Source organism: Oncorhynchus gorbuscha, unplaced genomic scaffold, assembly GCF_021184085.1.
Source record: "Oncorhynchus gorbuscha isolate QuinsamMale2020 ecotype Even-year unplaced genomic scaffold, OgorEven_v1.0 Un_scaffold_2374, whole genome shotgun sequence".
NCBI classification, from domain to species: domain Eukaryota; kingdom Metazoa; phylum Chordata; class Actinopteri; order Salmoniformes; family Salmonidae; genus Oncorhynchus; species Oncorhynchus gorbuscha.
Genome location: NW_025746905.1, coordinates 19,497 through 37,500, shown reverse-complemented (window position 1 = coordinate 37,500; position 18,004 = coordinate 19,497). Strand labels below are relative to the sequence as shown.

At 47.3% G+C, this 18,004-nt stretch overlaps 1 pseudogene; it reads left to right on the top strand.

Annotated features, from left to right (window-relative positions):
- The window catches only part of LOC124025712, a 41,689-nt pseudogene that overhangs the window by 9,425 nt on the left and 14,260 nt on the right, over positions 1-18,004 (top strand).

Sequence of the window (18,004 nt, the reverse complement as noted above, 5' to 3'; positions counted from 1 at the left end):
GCTATGCATGGTTATGAATGTGCTATGCATGGTTATGAATGTGCTATGCATGGTTATGAATGTGCTATGCATGTTTATGAATGTGCTATGCATGGTAATGAATGTGCTATGCATGGTTATGAATGTGCTATGCATGGTTATGAATGTGCTATGCATGGTAATGAATGTGCTATGCATGGTTATGAATGTGCTATGCATGCTTATGAATGTGCTATGCATGGTTATGAATGTGCTATGCATGGTAATGAATGTGCTATGCATGGTTATGAATGTGCTATGCATGCTTATGAATGTGCTATGCATGGTTATGAATGTGCTATGCATGGTTATGAATGTGCTATGAATGGTAATGAATGTTTAATGAAGCCCTTATGTAGGTTCCCTTTAAATGAGATGTCTCTACCATTATTGTCATGTCTCGCCTCAGACTCTCAGGCTCAACTAGATCAGAAAGGAAAGGACGGCCAGGCAAGACTATGTCATTCATCCTGTCCTGTCTCTCTGCCGCCAAAATCAGCCTTCCTGCTGCCCTGCCTGTTACTATGAATGCTCTAAGTATGGCTATGCCTGTGTTATGAAGCCCTTATATCTCTGTTGCCGTATAGGAGCTTTCCTGGTGCCCTTCCTGTTACTATGAATGCTCTAAGTATGGCTATGCCTGTGTTATGAAGCCCTTATATCTCTGTTGCCGTATAGGAGCTTTCCTGATTCCCTACCAGTTCTTCATGCAGATAGCAGACATGCTTATGAATTGCTTATGTATAGGTTATGACTGTGTTATAAAGCCATTATGTAAGTACTCTCTCTGTCCTCTATATGAGCGTTCCCGGTGCCCTACCTGTTCTTCATGGTGATGCCGCTATGTATAGGCTATGAATGTGTCATGAAGGCATTATGTATGTTCTATGTCCTGTCATCCTGTCCTGTGTCTCTCTCTGTCCTCTATATGAGTGTTCCCGGTGCCCTACCTGTTCTTCATGGTGATAGCATTATGTATTGTTATGAATATGCTATGTATGTGCTATGAAGGCATTATGTATGTGCTATGTCATATCATCCTGTCCTGTGTCTCTCTATTCCCTGTAGGAGTGTTCCTGGTGCCCAACCTGTTCTTCATGGTGATAGCATTATGTATTGTTATGAATATGCTATGTATGTGCTATGAAGGCATTATGTATGTACTATGTCATGTCATCCTGTCCTGTGTCTCTCTGTCCCCACTAGGAGCGTTCCTGGTGCCCTATCTATTCTTCATGGTGATAGCATTATGTATTGTTATGAATATGCTATGTATGTGCTATGAAGGCATTATGTATGTACTATGTCATGTCATCCTGTCCTGTGTCTCTCTGTCCTCTCTAGGAGCGTTCCTGGTGCCCTATCTATTCTTCATGGTGATAGCAGGCATGCCTCTGTTCTACATGGAACTGGCTCTGGGACAGTACAACAGAGAGGGGGCCGCTGGTGTCTGGAAGATCTGCCCCATATTCAAGGGTAGGAGAGAGAGAGTGTGTGTGTGTGTGTTTTAAGATAACTACCATTGTTTATACCCAAACAACGCCAGTCAGATGGAAAACTGAAAATTGGCTTTTAGAGTCTCTCGGTCTTCGGTGATAAACACATTTTGGGCCAATCTTCCAGTACTTTCCGACACATCGATAAACACTCCGGTGAGCGGAAACCATCGAATTAACATGACGAGTGTCAAAGGAAGAAATGTGACCTTTTCTGTCACGTTCCAACACCCCCCAACCCCCCCCCCCTCATAACCACGGTGCTGCAGACGTTGCTCTGGACCCCCCCTCCCCCCATCATAACCACGGTGCTCTAGACCCCCCTCATAACCATGGTGCTGCAGACGGTGCTCTAGACCCCCTCCCCTCATAACCATGGTGCTGCAGACGGTGCTCTGGACGCCCCCCCCCCCATCATAACCACGGTGCTCTAGACCCCCTCCCCTCATAACCATGGTGCTGCAGACGTTGCTCTGGACCCCCCTCCATCATAACCACGGTGCTCTAGACCCTCCCCTCATAACCATGGTGCTGCAGACGTTGCTCTGGACCCCCTCCATCATAACCACGGTGCTCTGGACCCCCCCCATCATAACCACGGTGCTCTGGACCCCCCCTCCCTCCATCATAACCATGGTGCTGCAGACGTTGCTCTGGACCCCCTCCATCATAACCACGGTGCTCTGGACCCCCCCCTCATAACCATGGTGCTGCAGACGGTGCTCTGGACCCCCTCCATCATAACCACGGTGCTCTGGACCCCCCTCCATCATAACCATGGTGCTGCAGACGTTGCTCTGGACCCCCCCCTCCATCATAACCACGGTGCTGCAGACGGTGCTCTGGACCCCCCCCCTCCATCATAACCATGGTGCTCTAGACCCCCCTCCATCATAACCATGGTGCTGCAGACGGTGCTCTGGACCCCCCCCATCATAACCACGGTGCTGCAGACGGTGCTCTGGACCCCCCATCATAACCACGGTGCTCTAGACCCCCCCCACGATCCATCATAACCATGGTGCTGCAGACGGTGCTCTAGACCCCCCATCATAACCATGGTGCTGCAGACGGTGCTCTAGACCCCCCTCCATCATAACCACGGTGCTGCAGACGGTGCTCTGGACCCCCCCCATCATAACCATGGTGCTGCAGACGGTGCTCTAGACCCACCCCCATCATAACCATGGTGCTGCAGACGGTGCTCTAGACCCCCCTCCATCATAACCACGGTGCTGCAGATGGTACTCGAGCCCCCCATCATAACCACGGTGCTCTAGACCCCCATCATAACCATGGTGCTGCAGACGGTGCTCTAGACCCCCCCCCATCATAACCATGGTGCTGCAGACGGTGCTCTAGACCCCCCCATCATAACCACGGTGCTGCAGACGGTGCTCTAGATCCCCCACCCACCCAGCCAACTATCCAGCCACCCAGCCATCTATCCACCCACCCAGCCATCTATCCACCCACCCACCCAGCCATCTATCCAGCCACCCACCCAGCCATCTATCCACCCACCCACCCAGCCATCTATCCACCCACCCACCCAGCCATCTATCCACCCACCCACCCAGCCATCTATCCATCTATCCAGCCACCCAGCCACCCACCCACCCAGCCATCTATCCAGCCATCTATCCAGCCACCCACCCAGCCACCCACCCACCCAGCCATCTATCCAGCCACCCAGCCACCCACCCACCCACCCAGCCATCTATCCAGCCACCCACCCACCCCCACCCACCCACCCAGCCACCCACCCACCCAGCCACCCACCCACCCACCCACCCAGCCACCCACCCACCCAGCCATTCAGCCATCCATCCATCGGTCTATCTGTCTCTATGTTAAGGTCCCTGACTGAGTGTCAGTATTGGATGTTGTTGTTTTAATCAGCGGTCTCACATGCACCCAGCCCCCTGAGCTGAGACAGAGAGAATAGCTGCAGTCACTCAACAGGGAATCGCTGCAATCACATCTGATCGTCTGATCATCTGATCGTTTGTTTTTTTCCTAACGATCAATGTTTTCAAAAGACGACATGATCACTCGTGATGCTAATGAAATCCGCCTCGACAAATATCACTTCTTGTAGATTTAAAAGAGCCGTTGGGAAAAGAGCCAGGACATCGTATCGCCATCAGAACGAAAGAGATGGACCCGCGTTGGTCTTGAAGGTTAGGATGAAAGTGAACAGTAGAGCGCGGACACGCTGCTAAACGCACGGAAAGGGCAGATCTGGGGATAAATAAAGAGAAGTGAGAGGAGACCGCAGAGGCCAACCTTTAGAAAGCTTGGCTTGTTGTTGTCTTTCATGTTAAAGCACTTAAAAAAAAATAATCTGTGTTATCCGTGTGTATTCTAGAACTAGAACTAGAACTAGAACTAGAACTAGAACTAGAACACACGGATAACACAGAATTAAAAAAAAGTTTACTTCTGAAAAGTGTTTATGTAAAATATGTCAGAATGTAGAGTGTTGAGGTTCACAGGAGGTGTGTTTTATCCAGGAACAGATGTGACCTTTGGCCTTTGTGATACTTCCAGTTGATGTCAATTATTTATTGTGATATTTTTTTCCCTGTTTTGTGTTTTCTGTCTACCTCTGCTATGGTCTGAGCCTGTATTCTAAACCATTGTGATCTTGAACTATGACCTTTCACCTTTCACCTTTTCTCCCCAGGTGTTGGTTTCACAGTGATCCTGATCAGTCTGTACGTGGGCTTCTACTACAACGTGATTATAGCCTGGGCCCTGTTCTACCTGTTCTCTTCCTTCTCCGGAGAGCTGCCCTGGGTCCACTGCAACAACACCTGGAACAGCCCCAACTGCTCGGACCTCTGGGCCTTCAACAACTCCCTCAACGACACACACAAGTCCACCCCCGCAGCAGAGTACTTCGAGTGAGTCTGGCGTTTCGTCTCTCGATCCGAGTCTGAACTGAGACGGTTGACTTCTTTCTTAAAGGTTATTTGTTTCTCTGACGTGTGTTAAGGTTGGGCATTTTTCAGAGGGATCAGCTTCACCTTTTTCTCTCGTTGGCATTCAATTACACAAAGGTGCACATTCATATCATCGGGCTTTATTTGAAACCTGGACCCAGAAGACATGCCTGAGAGAGCCAGAAGTTCACATCCCGGTCTATGTGTTTCCATACCTTCATAGTCCTGGTCGTCCATCTAGATACTGTGTCAATGTCTTCATAGTCCTGGTCGTCCATGGAGATACTGTATCCATGTCTTCATAGTCCTGGTCGTCCATCTAGATACTGTATCAATGTCTTCATAGTCCTGGTCGTCCATCTAGATCCTGTATCAATGTCTTCATAGTCCTGGTCGTCCATCTAGATACTGTATCAATGTCTTCATGGTCCTGGTCATCCATCTAGATACTGTATCAATGTCTTCATAGTCCTGGTCGCCCATGGAGATACTGTATCAATGTCTTCATAGTCCTGGTCGTCCATGGAGATACTGTATCAATGTCTTCATAGTCCTGGTCGCCCATGGAGATACTGTATCAATGTCTTCATTCTCCTGGTCGTCCATCTAGATACTGTATCAATGTCTTCATAGTCCTGGTCGTCCATCTAGATACTGTATCAATGTCTTCATAGTCCTGGTCGTCCATGGAGATACTGTATCAATGTCTTCATAGTCCTGGTCGTCCATCTAGATACTGTATCAATGTCTTCATAGTCCTGGTCGTCCATTTAGATACTGTATCAATGTCTTCATAGTCCTGGTCGTCCATGGAGATACTGTATCAATGTCTTCATAGTCCTGGTCGCCCATCTAGATACTGTATCAATGTCTTCATAGTCCTGGTCATCCATCTAGATACTGTATCAATGTCTTCATAGTCCTGGTCGTCCATCTAGATACTGTATCAATGTCTTCATCGTCCTGGTCGTCCATCTAGATACTGTATCAATGTCTTCATAGTCCTGGTCATCCATCTAGATACTGTATCAATGTCTTCATAGTCCTGGTCGTCCAGACTGTATCAATATCTTCATAGTCCTGGTCGTCCAGACTGTATCAATGTATTCATAGTCCTGGTCGTCCATCTAGATACTGTATCAATGTCTTCATAGTCCTGGTCGTCCAGACTGTATCAATGTCTTCATAGTCCTGGTCGTCCAGACTGCATCAATGTCTTCATAGTCCTGGTCGTCCAGACTGTATCAATGTCTTCATAGTCCTGGTCGCCCATGGAGATACTGTATCAATGTCTTCATCGTCCTGGTCGCCCATGGAGATACTGTATCAATGTCTTCATAGTCCTGGTCGCCCATCTAGATACTGTATCAATGTCTTCATGGTCCTGGTCATCTATCTAGATACTGTATCAATGTCTTCATAGTCCTGGTCGTCCATCTAGATACTGTATCAATGTCTTCATAGTCCTGGTCATCCATCTAGATACTGTATCAATGTCTTCATAGTCCTGGTCGTCCATGGAGACACTGTATCAATGTCTTCATCGTCCTGGTCGTCCATGGAGATACTGTATCAATGTCTTCATAGTCCTGGTCGTCCATGGAGATACTGTATCAATGTCTTCATCGTCCTGGTCGTCCATGGAGATACTGTATCAATGTCTTCATAGTCCTGGTCGTCCATGGATATACTGTATCCATGTCTTCATTCTCCTGGTCGTCCATGGAGATACTGTATCCATGTCTTCATTCTCCTGGTCGTCCATGGAGATACTGTATTAATGTCTTCATAGTCCTGGTCGTCCATTGAGATACTGTATCAATGTCTTCATAGTCCTGGTCGTCCATGGAGATACTGTATCAATGTCTTCATAGTCCTGGTCGCCCATGGAGATACTGTATCCATGTCTTCATGTCCTGGTCGTCCATCTAGATACTGTATCCATGTGTCTATACTCCTGGTCGTCCATGGAGATACTGTATCCATGTCTTCATGTCCTGGTCGTCCATGGAGATACTGTATCCATGTCTTCATGTCCTGGTCGTCCATGGAGATACTGTATCCATGTCTTCATGTCCTGGTCGCCCATGGAGATACTGTATCCATGTCTTCATGTCCTAGTCATCCATGGAGATACTGTATCCATGTCTTCATGTCCTGGTCGTCCATGGAGATACTGTATCCATGTCTTCATGTCCTGGTTAACATGGAGATACTGTATCAATGTCTTCATGTCCTGGTCGTCCATGGAGATACTGTATCAATGTCTTCATAGTCCTGGTCATGGAGATACTGTATCAATGTCTTCACTATCCTGGTCTCCATGGAGATACTGTATCAATGTCTTCATAGTCCTGGTCGCCCATGGAGATACTGTATCCATGTCTTCATGTCCTGGTTCCATCTAGATACTGTATCCATGTGTCTATACTCCTGGTCGTCCATGGAGATACTGTATCCATGTCTTCATGTCCTGGTCTTCCATGGAGATACTTTATCCATGTCTTCATGTCCTGGTCTTCCATGGAGATACTGTATCCATGTCTTCATGTCCTGGTCTTCCATGGAGATACTGTATCCATGTCTTCATGTCCTAGTCATCCATGGAGATACTGTATCCATGTCTTCATGTCCTGGTCTCCATGGAGATACTGTATCCATGTCTTCATGTCCTGGTCGCCCATGGAGATACTGTATCAATGTCTTCATGTCCTGGTCGTCCATGGAGATACTGTATCAATGTCTTCATAGTCCTGGTCGTCCATGGAGATACTGTATCAATGTCTTCATCGTCCTGGTCATCCATGGAGATACTGTATCAATGTCTTCATAGTCCTGGTCGTCCATGGATATACTGTATCCATGTCTTCATTCTCCTGGTCGTCCATGGAGATACTGTATCCATGTCTTCATTCTCCTGGTCGTCCATGGAGATACTGTATTAATGTCTTCATAGTCCTGGTCGTCCATGGAGATACTGTATCAATGTCTTCATAGTCCTGGTCGTCCATGGAGATACTGTATCAATGTCTTCATAGTCCTGGTCGCCCATGGAGATACTGTATCCATGTCTTCATGTCCTGGTCGTCCATCTAGATACTGTATCCATGTGTCTATACTCCTGGTCGTCCATGGAGATACTGTATCCATGTCTTCATGTCCTGGTCTCCATGGAGATACTGTATCCATGTCTTCATGTCCTGGTCTTCCATGGAGATACTGTATCCATGTCTTCATGTCCTGGTCGCCCATGGAGATACTGTATCCATGTCTTCATGTCCTAGTCATCCATGGAGATACTGTATTGTCTTCATGTCCTTAGTTGGAGATACTGTATCCATGTCTTCATGTCCTGGTCGCCCATGGAGATACTGTATCAATGTCTTCATGTCCTGGTCAGCTCCATGGAGATACTGTATCAATGTCTTCATAGTCCTGGTCGTCCATGGAGATACTGTATCCATGTCTTCATGTCCTGTTCAGGTCCATGGAGATACTGTATCAATGTCTTCATGTCCTGGTCGCCCATGGAGATACTGTATCAATGTCTTCATGTCCTGTTCCATGGAGATACTGTATTATGTCTTCATGTCCTGTTGTCCATGGAGATACTGTATCCAGTGTTCTTGTTAACAGATTAACAGGTGTCTCATATTTTTAGCAAAGGCGGTTTGTTTTGACAATTCAGACCTGTCATGGAGTCAATGGACAGACAGGCAGTCACTATCTTTATCTCCACCTGGGAGCAATTTCATCTTGTCTGAGTCAGGGCCATTCAGTTGACACAAAGATATCCTCTCCTTCTTCTACTTTTCCTTCTACTTCTTCTCCTTCTTCTACTTTTCCTTCTTCTTCTTCTTTTCCTTCTTCTCCTTCTTCTACTTTTCCTTCTTCTTCTTCTTCTACTTTTCCTTCTTCTTCTCCTTCTTCTACTTTTCCTTCTTCTTCTTCTTCTTCTTCTTCTACTTTTCCTTCTTCTTCTTCTCCTTCTTCTACTTTTCCTTCTTCTTCTTCTTCTTCTACTTTTCCTTCTTCTTCTTCTTCTTCTTCTTCTACTTCTTCTCCTTCTTCTTCTTCTTCTTCTTCTACTTTTCCTTCTTCTTCTTCTTCTTCTTCTACTTCTTCTCCTTCTTCTTCTACTTTTCCTTCTTCTTCTTCTTCTTCTACTTTTCCTTCTTCTTCTTCTTCTTCTTCTTCTTCTTCTTCTTCTTCTACTTCTTCTCCTTCTTCTTCTTCTACTTTTCCTTCTTCTTCTTCTTCTTCTTCTTCTTCTTCTTCTTCTTCTTCTTCTTCTTCTTCTTCTTCTTCTTCTTCTTCTTCTTCTTCTTCTTCTTCTTCTTCTTCTTCTCCTTACCTGGGACTGTTAGTTACCTAGCTGTTAGTTGATTAGTTGTTATAACCTGTTATAACTGATCTGTTCCAGGTGTGGGGTGCTCCACCTACAGGACAGTGAGGGTATAGCTGACCCGGGACTGTTAGTTACCTAGCTCTTAGTTGATTAGTTGTTATAACCTGTTATAACTGATCTGTTCCAGGTGTGGGGTGCTCCACCTACAGGACAGTGAGGGTATAGCTGACCAGGGACTGTTAGTTACCTATCTGTTAGTTGATTACCTGTTATAACTGATCTGTTCCAGGTTGTTGGGTGCTCCACCTACAGGACAGTGAGGGTATAGCTGACCTGGGTCTGCCTCGTTGGCAGCTGACATCCTGTCTAGCTGTGGTCATCGTGGTTCTCTACTTCAGCCTCTGGAAGGGGTCAAGACCTCAGGGAAGGTAGGTGGTCCTCCTGTACTGGCTCCATATCAACCTACAGAAATATACCTCTTTGCTGAAATGCTGTACTGTTGTCTAGTTAGTTGTGTCTTTACAATGTGCACTCATTCTGGATATGAAAGATGAGCCATCCCACTGCAGAGCAGGATGTCCAGGTGAAGTCAGATCTGGGCCCTGTGAGCAGAACACCCGAACAGGGACACTATCTGTAGCTCTATGAGCAGGGTATTAAGCCCTGGCCTAGAACAGAACAGAGTGGGCCAGGTTGTTGAGTCCATGTGTGTAGAACAGAACAGAGTGGGTCAGGTTGTTGAGTCCTGGCCTAGAACAGAACAGAGTGGGTCAGGTTGTTGAGTCCTGGCCTAGAACAGAACAGAGTGGATCAGGTTGTTGAGTCCTGGCCTAGAACAGAACAGAGTGGGTCAGGTTGTTGAATCCTGGCCTATAACAGAACAGAGTGGGCCATGTTGTTGAGTCCTGGCCTAGAACAGAACAGAGTGGGCCAGGTTGTTGAGTCCTGGCCTAGAACAGAACAGAGTGGGCCAGGTTGTTGAGTCCTGGCCTAGAACAGAACAGAGTGGGTCAGGTTGTTGAGTCCTGCCCTAGAACAGAACAGAGTGGGTCAGGTTGTTGAGTCCTGGCCTAAAACAGAACAGAGTGGGTCAGGTTATTGAGTCCTGGCCTAGAACAGAACAGAGTGGGTCAGGTTGTTGAGTCCTGGCCTAGAACAGAACAGAGTGGGACAGGTTGTTGAGTCCTGGCCTAGAACAGAACAGAGTGGGCCAGGTTATTGAGTCCTGGCCTAGAACAGAACAGAGTGGGCCAGGTTGTTGAGTCCTGGCCTAGAACAGAACAGAGTGGGCCAGGTTGTTGAGTCCTGGCCTAGAACAGAACAGAGTGGGTCAGGTTGTTGAGTCCTGGCCTAGAACAGAACAGAGTGGGTCAGGTTGTTGAGTCCTGGCCTAGAACAGAACAGAGTGGGTCAGGTTGTTGAGTCCTGGCCTAGAACAGAACAGAGTGGGTCAGGTTGTTGAGTCTATGTGTGTAGAACAGAACAGAGTGGGTCAGGTTGTTGAGTCCTGGCCTAGAACAGAACAGAGTGGGTCAGGTTGTTGAGTCCTGGCCTAGAACAGAACAGAGTGGGCCAGGTTGTTGAGTCCTGGCCTAGAACAGAACAGAGTGGGCCAGGTTGTTGAGTCCTGGCCTAGAACAGAACAGAGTGGGTCAGGTTGTTGAGTCCTGGCATAGAACAGAACAGAGTGGGCCAGGTTGTTGAGTCCATGTGTGTAGAACAGAACAGAGTGGGTCAGGTTGTTGAGTCCGTGTGTGTAGAACAGAACAGAGTGGGTCAGGTTGTTGAGTCCTGGCCTATAACAGAACAGAGTGGGCCAGGTTGTTGAGTCCTGGCCTAGAACAGAACAGAGTGGGCCGTGTTGTTGAGTCCTGGCCTAGAACAGAACAGAGTGGGCCAGGTTGTTGAGTCCTGGCCTAGAACAGAACAGAGTGGGCCAGGTTGTTGAGTCCTGGCCTAGAACAGAACAGAGTGGGCCAGGTTGTTGAGTCCTGGCCTAGAACAGAACAGAGTGGGTCAGGTTGTTGAGTCCTGGCCTAGAACAGAACAGAGTGGGCCAGGTTATTGAGTCCTGGCCTAGAACAGAACAGAGTGGGTCAGGTTGTTGAGTCCTGGCCTAGAACAGAGTGGGCCACGTTGTTGAGTCCTGGCCTAGAACAGAACAGAGTGGGCCAGGTTGTTGAGTCCTGGCCTAGAACAGAACAGAGTGGGCCGGGTTGTTGAGTCCTGGCCTAGAACAGAACAGAGTGGGCCAGGTTGTTGAGTCCTGGCCTAGAACAGAACAGAGTGGGCCAGGTTGTTGAGTCCTGGCCTAGAACAGAACAGAGTGGGCCAGGTTGTTGAGTCCTGGCCTAGAACAGAACAGAGTGGGTCAGGTTGTTGAGTCCTGGCCTAGAACAGAACAGAGTGGGCCAGGTTATTGAGTCCTGGCCTAGAACAGAACAGAGTGGGTCAGGTTGTTGAGACCTGGCCTAGAACAGAACAGAGTGGGCCAGGTTGTTGAGTCCATGTTTTCCCGTGCAGGTTGTGTGGATCACAGCCACCATGCCCTCCGTGGTCCTGACCGTCCTGCTGCTGCGTGGGGTCACCCTCCCTGGAGCCATGGATGGCATTAAGGCCTACCTCAGCGTCGACTTCCTACGACTCTGTGAGCCTCAGGTAAGAATGGGGAGAGGGAGGAGAGATAGAAAGACAGGAAGGAGTGAGAGAAACAGAAAGAGAAAGATTGAGAGAGAGAGAGAGAGGGAGAGAGAGAGAGAGGAGAGAGAGAGAAAGAGAGAGAGAGAGAGGGAGAGAGAGAGAGAGAGAGAGAGAGAGAGAGAGAGAGAGAGAGAGAGAGAGAGAGAGAGAGAGAGAGAGAGAGAGAGAGAGAGAGAGAGAGAGAGAGAGAGAGAGACAGAGAGAGAGAGACAGAGCGAGTTGCATTCAACTGAAATGTGTCTTCCTGCATTTAACCCAGTCAGAGAGGTGCTGGGTTGCTGCCTCAATCAACATCCACAGCGCCTGGGGAACAGTGGGTTAACTGCCTTGTTCAGGGACAGAATGACAGATTTTTAACCTTGTCAGCTTGGTGATTCGATCCAGCGATCTCGCTCTAAACACTAGGCTACCTGTATATATATATATATACTGTATATATATTGTGTGCGTGTGTTTATGTGTGTGTGAGAGAGATATGCTGATGTTTATATCTGTATTTCAACGCCACAGGTCGTCATTTAGTGCAGGAAAATACAAGATTCGTTATAAACAATTTAATATTTCAGTATCCATGACATCCCGACTGATGAAATGTATATATGAATCATTTGCCTTAATAAGGGCGCTGTAAGAATCTCCAGCTGTCCCCCCCCCCCTCCCCTCCAGTAGCAACGCACACGACCGCTAAGGACTCAAAGCAACAATTTGAGAATTAGATTAGACACATGGATGCAGCGACAATTTGCTAAATTACCCCGGATTCACAAGTGTCTTTCATCTTTCTGTTGAATGAGTTTCCTGCAATTATCTCTAATAACAGCCTCCCCCCCCCCTGTGTCTGTTGTCCTCTGTCCCCCGGCTGTTTGTTGTGTAGGTTTGGATAGACGCTGCCACTCAGATCTGCTTCTCTTTGGGAGTCGGGTTTGGTGTGCTAATAGCGTTCTCCAGCTATAACAAATTCAGCAACAACTGCTATAGGTAAAGTAGAAGCACAGAACAAAACCCAGGGTCCGTGTCCCAAATAACACCTTATTCACTATATAGTGCACTACTTTAGACTAGGACCCATATCGCTCTGGTTGAAAGTAGTGCACTGCGTAGGGAATAGGGTGCTATTTGGTATGCTACCCTCAGTGTTGATGACAGAGGTGACAAACTGCTGCTGAGCTGGTGAATTACAATACCTTTCAAGGCGCTTACTTACTGGCCATGTCTATAACACCAGTCTGTTCTATAGAGGACAGTAATACCTACTGGCCATGTCTATAACACCAGTCTGTTCTATAGAGGACAGTAATACCTACTGGCCATGTCTATAACACCAGTCTGTTCTATAGAGGACAGTAATACCTACTGGCCATGTCTATAACACCAGTCTGTTCTATAGAGGACAGTAATACCTACTGGCCAGGTCTATAACACCAGTCTGTTCTATAGAGGACAGTAATACCTACTGGCCAGGTCTATAACACCAGTCTGTTCTATAGAGGACAGTAATACCTACTGGCCATGTCTATAACACCAGTCTGTTCTATAGAGGACAGTAATACCTACTGGCCATGTCTATAACACCAGTCTGTTCTATAGAGGACAGTAATACCTACTGGCCAGGTCTATAACACCAGTCTGTTCTATAGTTAATACCTACTGGCCAGGTCTATAACACCAGTCTGTTCTATAGAGGACAGTAATACCTACTGGCCAGGTCTATAACACCAGTCTGTTCTATAGAGGACAGTAATACCTACTGGCCAGGTCTATAACACCAGTCTGTTCTATAGAGGACAGTAATACCTACTGGCCATGTCTATAACACCAGTCTGTTCTATAGAGGACAGTAATACCTACTGGCCAGGTCTATAACACCAGTCTGTTCTATAGAGGACAGTAATACCTACTGGCCAGGTCTATAACACCAGTCTGTTCTATAGAGGACAGTAATACCTACTGGCCAGGTCTATAACACCAGTCTGTTCTATAGAGGACAGTAATACCTACTGGCCAGGTCTATAACACCAGTCTGTTCTATAGAGGACAGTAATACCTACTGGCCATGTCTATAACACCAGTCTGTTCTATAGAGGACAGTAATACCTACTGGCCATGTCTATAACACCAGTCTGTTCTATAGAGGACAGTAATACCTACTGGCCATGTCTATAACACCAGTCTGTTCTATAGAGGACAGTAATACCTACTGGCCAGGTCTATAACACCAGTCTGTTCTATAGAGGACAGTAATACCTACTGGCCAGGTCTATAACACCAGTCTGTTCTATAGAGGACAGTAATACCTACTGGCCATGTCTATAACACCAGTCTGTTCTATAGAGGACAGTAATACCTACTGGCCATGTCTATAACACCAGTCTGTTCTATAGAGGACAGTAATACCTACTGGCCAGGTCTATAACACCAGTCTCTTCTATAGAGGACAGTAATACCTACTGGCCAGGTCTATAACACCAGTCTCTTCTATAGAGGACAGTAATACCTACTGGCCAGGTCTATAACACCAGTCTGTTCTATAGAGGACAGTAATACCTACTGGCCAGGTCTATAACACCAGTCTGTTCTGGATCTACCAGGTAATACCTATGCTCTTGTCCTCTTCACTCAGTCTCTTCCAGAGATGACATCATCACCAGTTCCATCAACTCCCACCAGCTTCTTCTCCGAGGACAGTCATCTTCCCTTCCTGGGTTACATGTCCCATAAACACAGCGTGCCATTGGACAAGGTGGCCACAGACGGTCAGTATTCTTAGTGTTCTGGACAAGGTGACCACAGACGGTCAGTATTCTTAGTGTTCTGGACAAGGTGACCACAGACGGTCAGTATTCGTAATGTTCTGGACAAGGTGACCACAGATGGTCAGTATTCTAAATGTTCTGGACAAGGTGGCCACAGACGGTCAGTATTCTACTGGACAAGGTGGCCATAGACACCAGTATTCTTAGTGTTCTGGACAAGGTGACCACAGATGGTCAGTATTCTTAGTGTTCTGGACAAGGTGGCCACAGACGGTCAGTATTCTTAGTGTTCTGGACAAGGTGACCACAGATGGTCAGTATTCTTAGTGTTCTGGACAAGGTGACCACAGACGGTCAGTATTCTTAGTGTTCTGGACAAGGTGACCACAGACAGTCAGTATTCTTAGTGTTCTGGACAATGTGGCCACAGACGGTCAGTATTCTTAGTGTTCTGGACAAGGTGACCACAGAAGGTCAGTATTCTTAGTGTTCTGGACAAGGTGACCACAGACAGTCAGTATTCTTAGTGTTCTGGACAAGGTGACCACAGACAGTCAGTATTCTTAGTGTTCTGGACAAGGTGGCCACAGACGGTCAGTATTCTTAGTGTTCTGGACAAGGTGACCACAGACGGTCAGTATTCTTAGTGTTCTGGACAAGGTGACCACAGACGGTCAGTATTCTTAGTGTTCTGGACAAGGTGGCCACAGACACCAGTATTCTTAGTGTTCTGGACAAGGTGGCCACAGACGGTCAGTATTCTTAGTGTTCTGGACAAGGTGACCACAGACGGTCAGTATTCTTAGTGTTCTGGACAAGGTGACCACAGACGGTCAGTATTCTTAGTGTTCTGGACAAGGTGACCACAGACAGTCAGTATTCTTAGTGTTCTGGACAAGGTGACCACAGACAGTCAGTATTCTTAGTGTTCTGGACAAGGTGGCCACAGACGGTCAGTATTCTTAGTGTTCTGGACAAGGTGACCACAGACGGTCAGTATTCTTAGTGTTCTGGACAAGGTGACCACAGACGGTCAGTATTCTTAGTGTTCTGGACAAGGTGGCCACAGACGGTCAGTATTCTTAGTGTTCTGGACAAGGTGGCCACAGACGGTCAGTATTCTTAGTGTTCTGGACAAGGTGACCACAGACGGTCAGTATTCTTAGTGTTCTGGACAAGGTGGCCACAGACGGTCAGTATTCTTAGTGTTCTGGACAAGGTGGCCACAGACGGTCAGTATTCTTAGTGTTCTGGACAAGGTGACCACAGACGGTCAGTATTCTTAGTGTTCTGGACAAGGTGACCACAGACGGTCAGTATTCTTAGTGTTCTGGACAAGGTGGCCACAGACGGTCAGTATTCTTAGTGTTCTGGACAAGGTGACCACAGACGGTCAGTATTCTTAGTGTTCTGGATAAGGTGACCACAGACGGTCAGTATTCTTAGTGTTCTGGACAAGGTGGCCAGAGACGGTCAGTATTCTTAGTGTTCTGGACAAGGTGGCCACAGACGGTCAGTATTCTTAGTGTTCTGGACAAGGTGGCCACAGACGGTCAGTATTCTTAGTGTTCTGGACAAGGTGGCCACAGAGGTCGTCAGTATTCTTAGTGTTCTGGACAAGGTGGCCACAGACGGTCAGTATTCTTAGTGTTCTGGACAAGGTGACCACAGACGGTCAGTATTCTTAGTGTTCTGGACAAGGTGACCACAGACGGTCAGTATTCTTAGTGTTCTGGACAAGGTGGCCACAGACGGTCAGTATTCTTAGTGTTCTGGACAAGGTGACCACAGACGGTCAGTATTCTTAGTGTTCTGGACAAGGTGACCACAGACAGTCAGTATTCTTAGTGTTCTGGACAAGGTGACCACAGACGGTCAGTATTCTTAGTGTTCTGGACAAGGTGACCACAGACGGTCAGTATTCTTAGTGTTCTGGACAAGGTGGCCACAGACGGTCAGTATTCTTAGTGTTCTGGACAAGGTGACCACAGACAGTCAGTATTCTTAGTGTTCTGGACAAGGTGGCCACAGACGGTCAGTATTCTTAGTGTTCTGGACAAGGTGACCACAGACAGTCAGTATTCTTAGTGTTCTGGACAAGGTGGCCACAGACGGTCAGTATTCTTAGTGTTCTGGACAAGGTGACCACAGACGGTCAGTATTCTTAGTGTTCTGGACAAGGTGACCACAGACGGTCAGTATTCTTAGTGTTCTGGTCAAGGTGGCCACAGATGGTCAGTATTCTTAGTGTTCTGGACAAGGTGACCACAGACGGTCAGTATTCTTAGTGTTCTGGTCAAGGTGACCACAGACGGTCAGTATTCTTAGTGTTCTGGACAAGGTGACCACAGACGGTCAGTATTCTTAGTGTTCTGGACAAGGTGACCACAGACGGTCAGTATTCTTAGTGTTCTGGTCAAGGTGACCACAGACGGTCAGTATTCTTAGTGTTCTGATCAAGGAGACCACAGACGGTCAGTATTCTTAGTGTTCTGGTCAAGGTGACCACAGACGGTCAGTATTCTTAGTGTTCTGGACAAGGTGGCCACAGACGGTCAGTATTCTTAGTGTTCTGGACAAGGTGGCCACAGACGGTCAGTATTCTTAGTGTTCTGGACAAGGTGGCCACAGACGGTCAGTATTCTTAGTGTTCTGGACAAGGTGGCCACAGATGGTCAGTATTCTTAGTGTTCTGGACAAGGTGGCCACAGACGGTCAGTATTCTTAGTGTTCTGGACAAGGTGACCACAGACGGTCAGTATTCTTAGTGTTCTGGACAAGGTGACCACAGACGGTCAGTATTCTTAGTGTTCTGGACAAGGTGGCCACAGACGGTCAGTATTCTTAGTGTTCTGGACAAGGTGACCACAGACGGTCAGTATTCTTAGTGTTCTGGACAAGGTGACCACAGACAGTCAGTATTCTTAGTGTTCTGGACAAGGTGACCACAGACGGTCAGTATTCTTAGTGTTCTGGACAAGGTGACCACAGACGGTCAGTATTCTTAGTGTTCTGGACAAGGTGGCCACAGACGGTCAGTATTCTTAGTGTTCTGGACAAGGTGGCCACAGACGGTCAGTATTCTTAGTGTTCTGGACAAGGTGGCCACAGACGGTCAGTATTCTTAGTGTTCTGGACAAGGTGACCACAGACGGTCAGTATTCTTAGTGTTCTGGACAAGGTGACCACAGACGGTCAGTATTCTTAGTGTTCTGGACAAGGTGACCACAGACGGTCAGTATTCTTAGTGTTCTGGACAAGGTGACCACAGACGGTCAGTATTCTTAGTGTTCTGGTCAAGGTGACCACAGACGGTCAGTATTCTTAGTGTTCTGGACAAGGTGACCACAGACGGTCAGTATTCTTAGTGTTCTGGACAAGGTGACCACAGACGGTCAGTATTCTTAGTGTTCTGGACAAGGTGACCACAGACGGTCAGTATTCTTAGTGTTCTGGACAAGGTGACCACAGACGGTCAGTATTCTTAGTGTTCTGGACAAGGTGACCACAGACTTAGTCTGAGTATTCTTAGTGTTCTGGACAAGGTGACCACAGATGGTCAGTATTCTTAGTGTTCTGGACAAGGTGGCCACAGACGGTCAGTATTCTTAGTGTTCTGGACAAGGTGGCCACAGACGGTCAGTATTCTTAGTGTTCTGGACAAGGTGACCACAGACGGTCAGTATTCTTAGTGTTCTGGACAAGGTGGCCACAGACGGTCAGTATTCTTAGTGTTCTGGA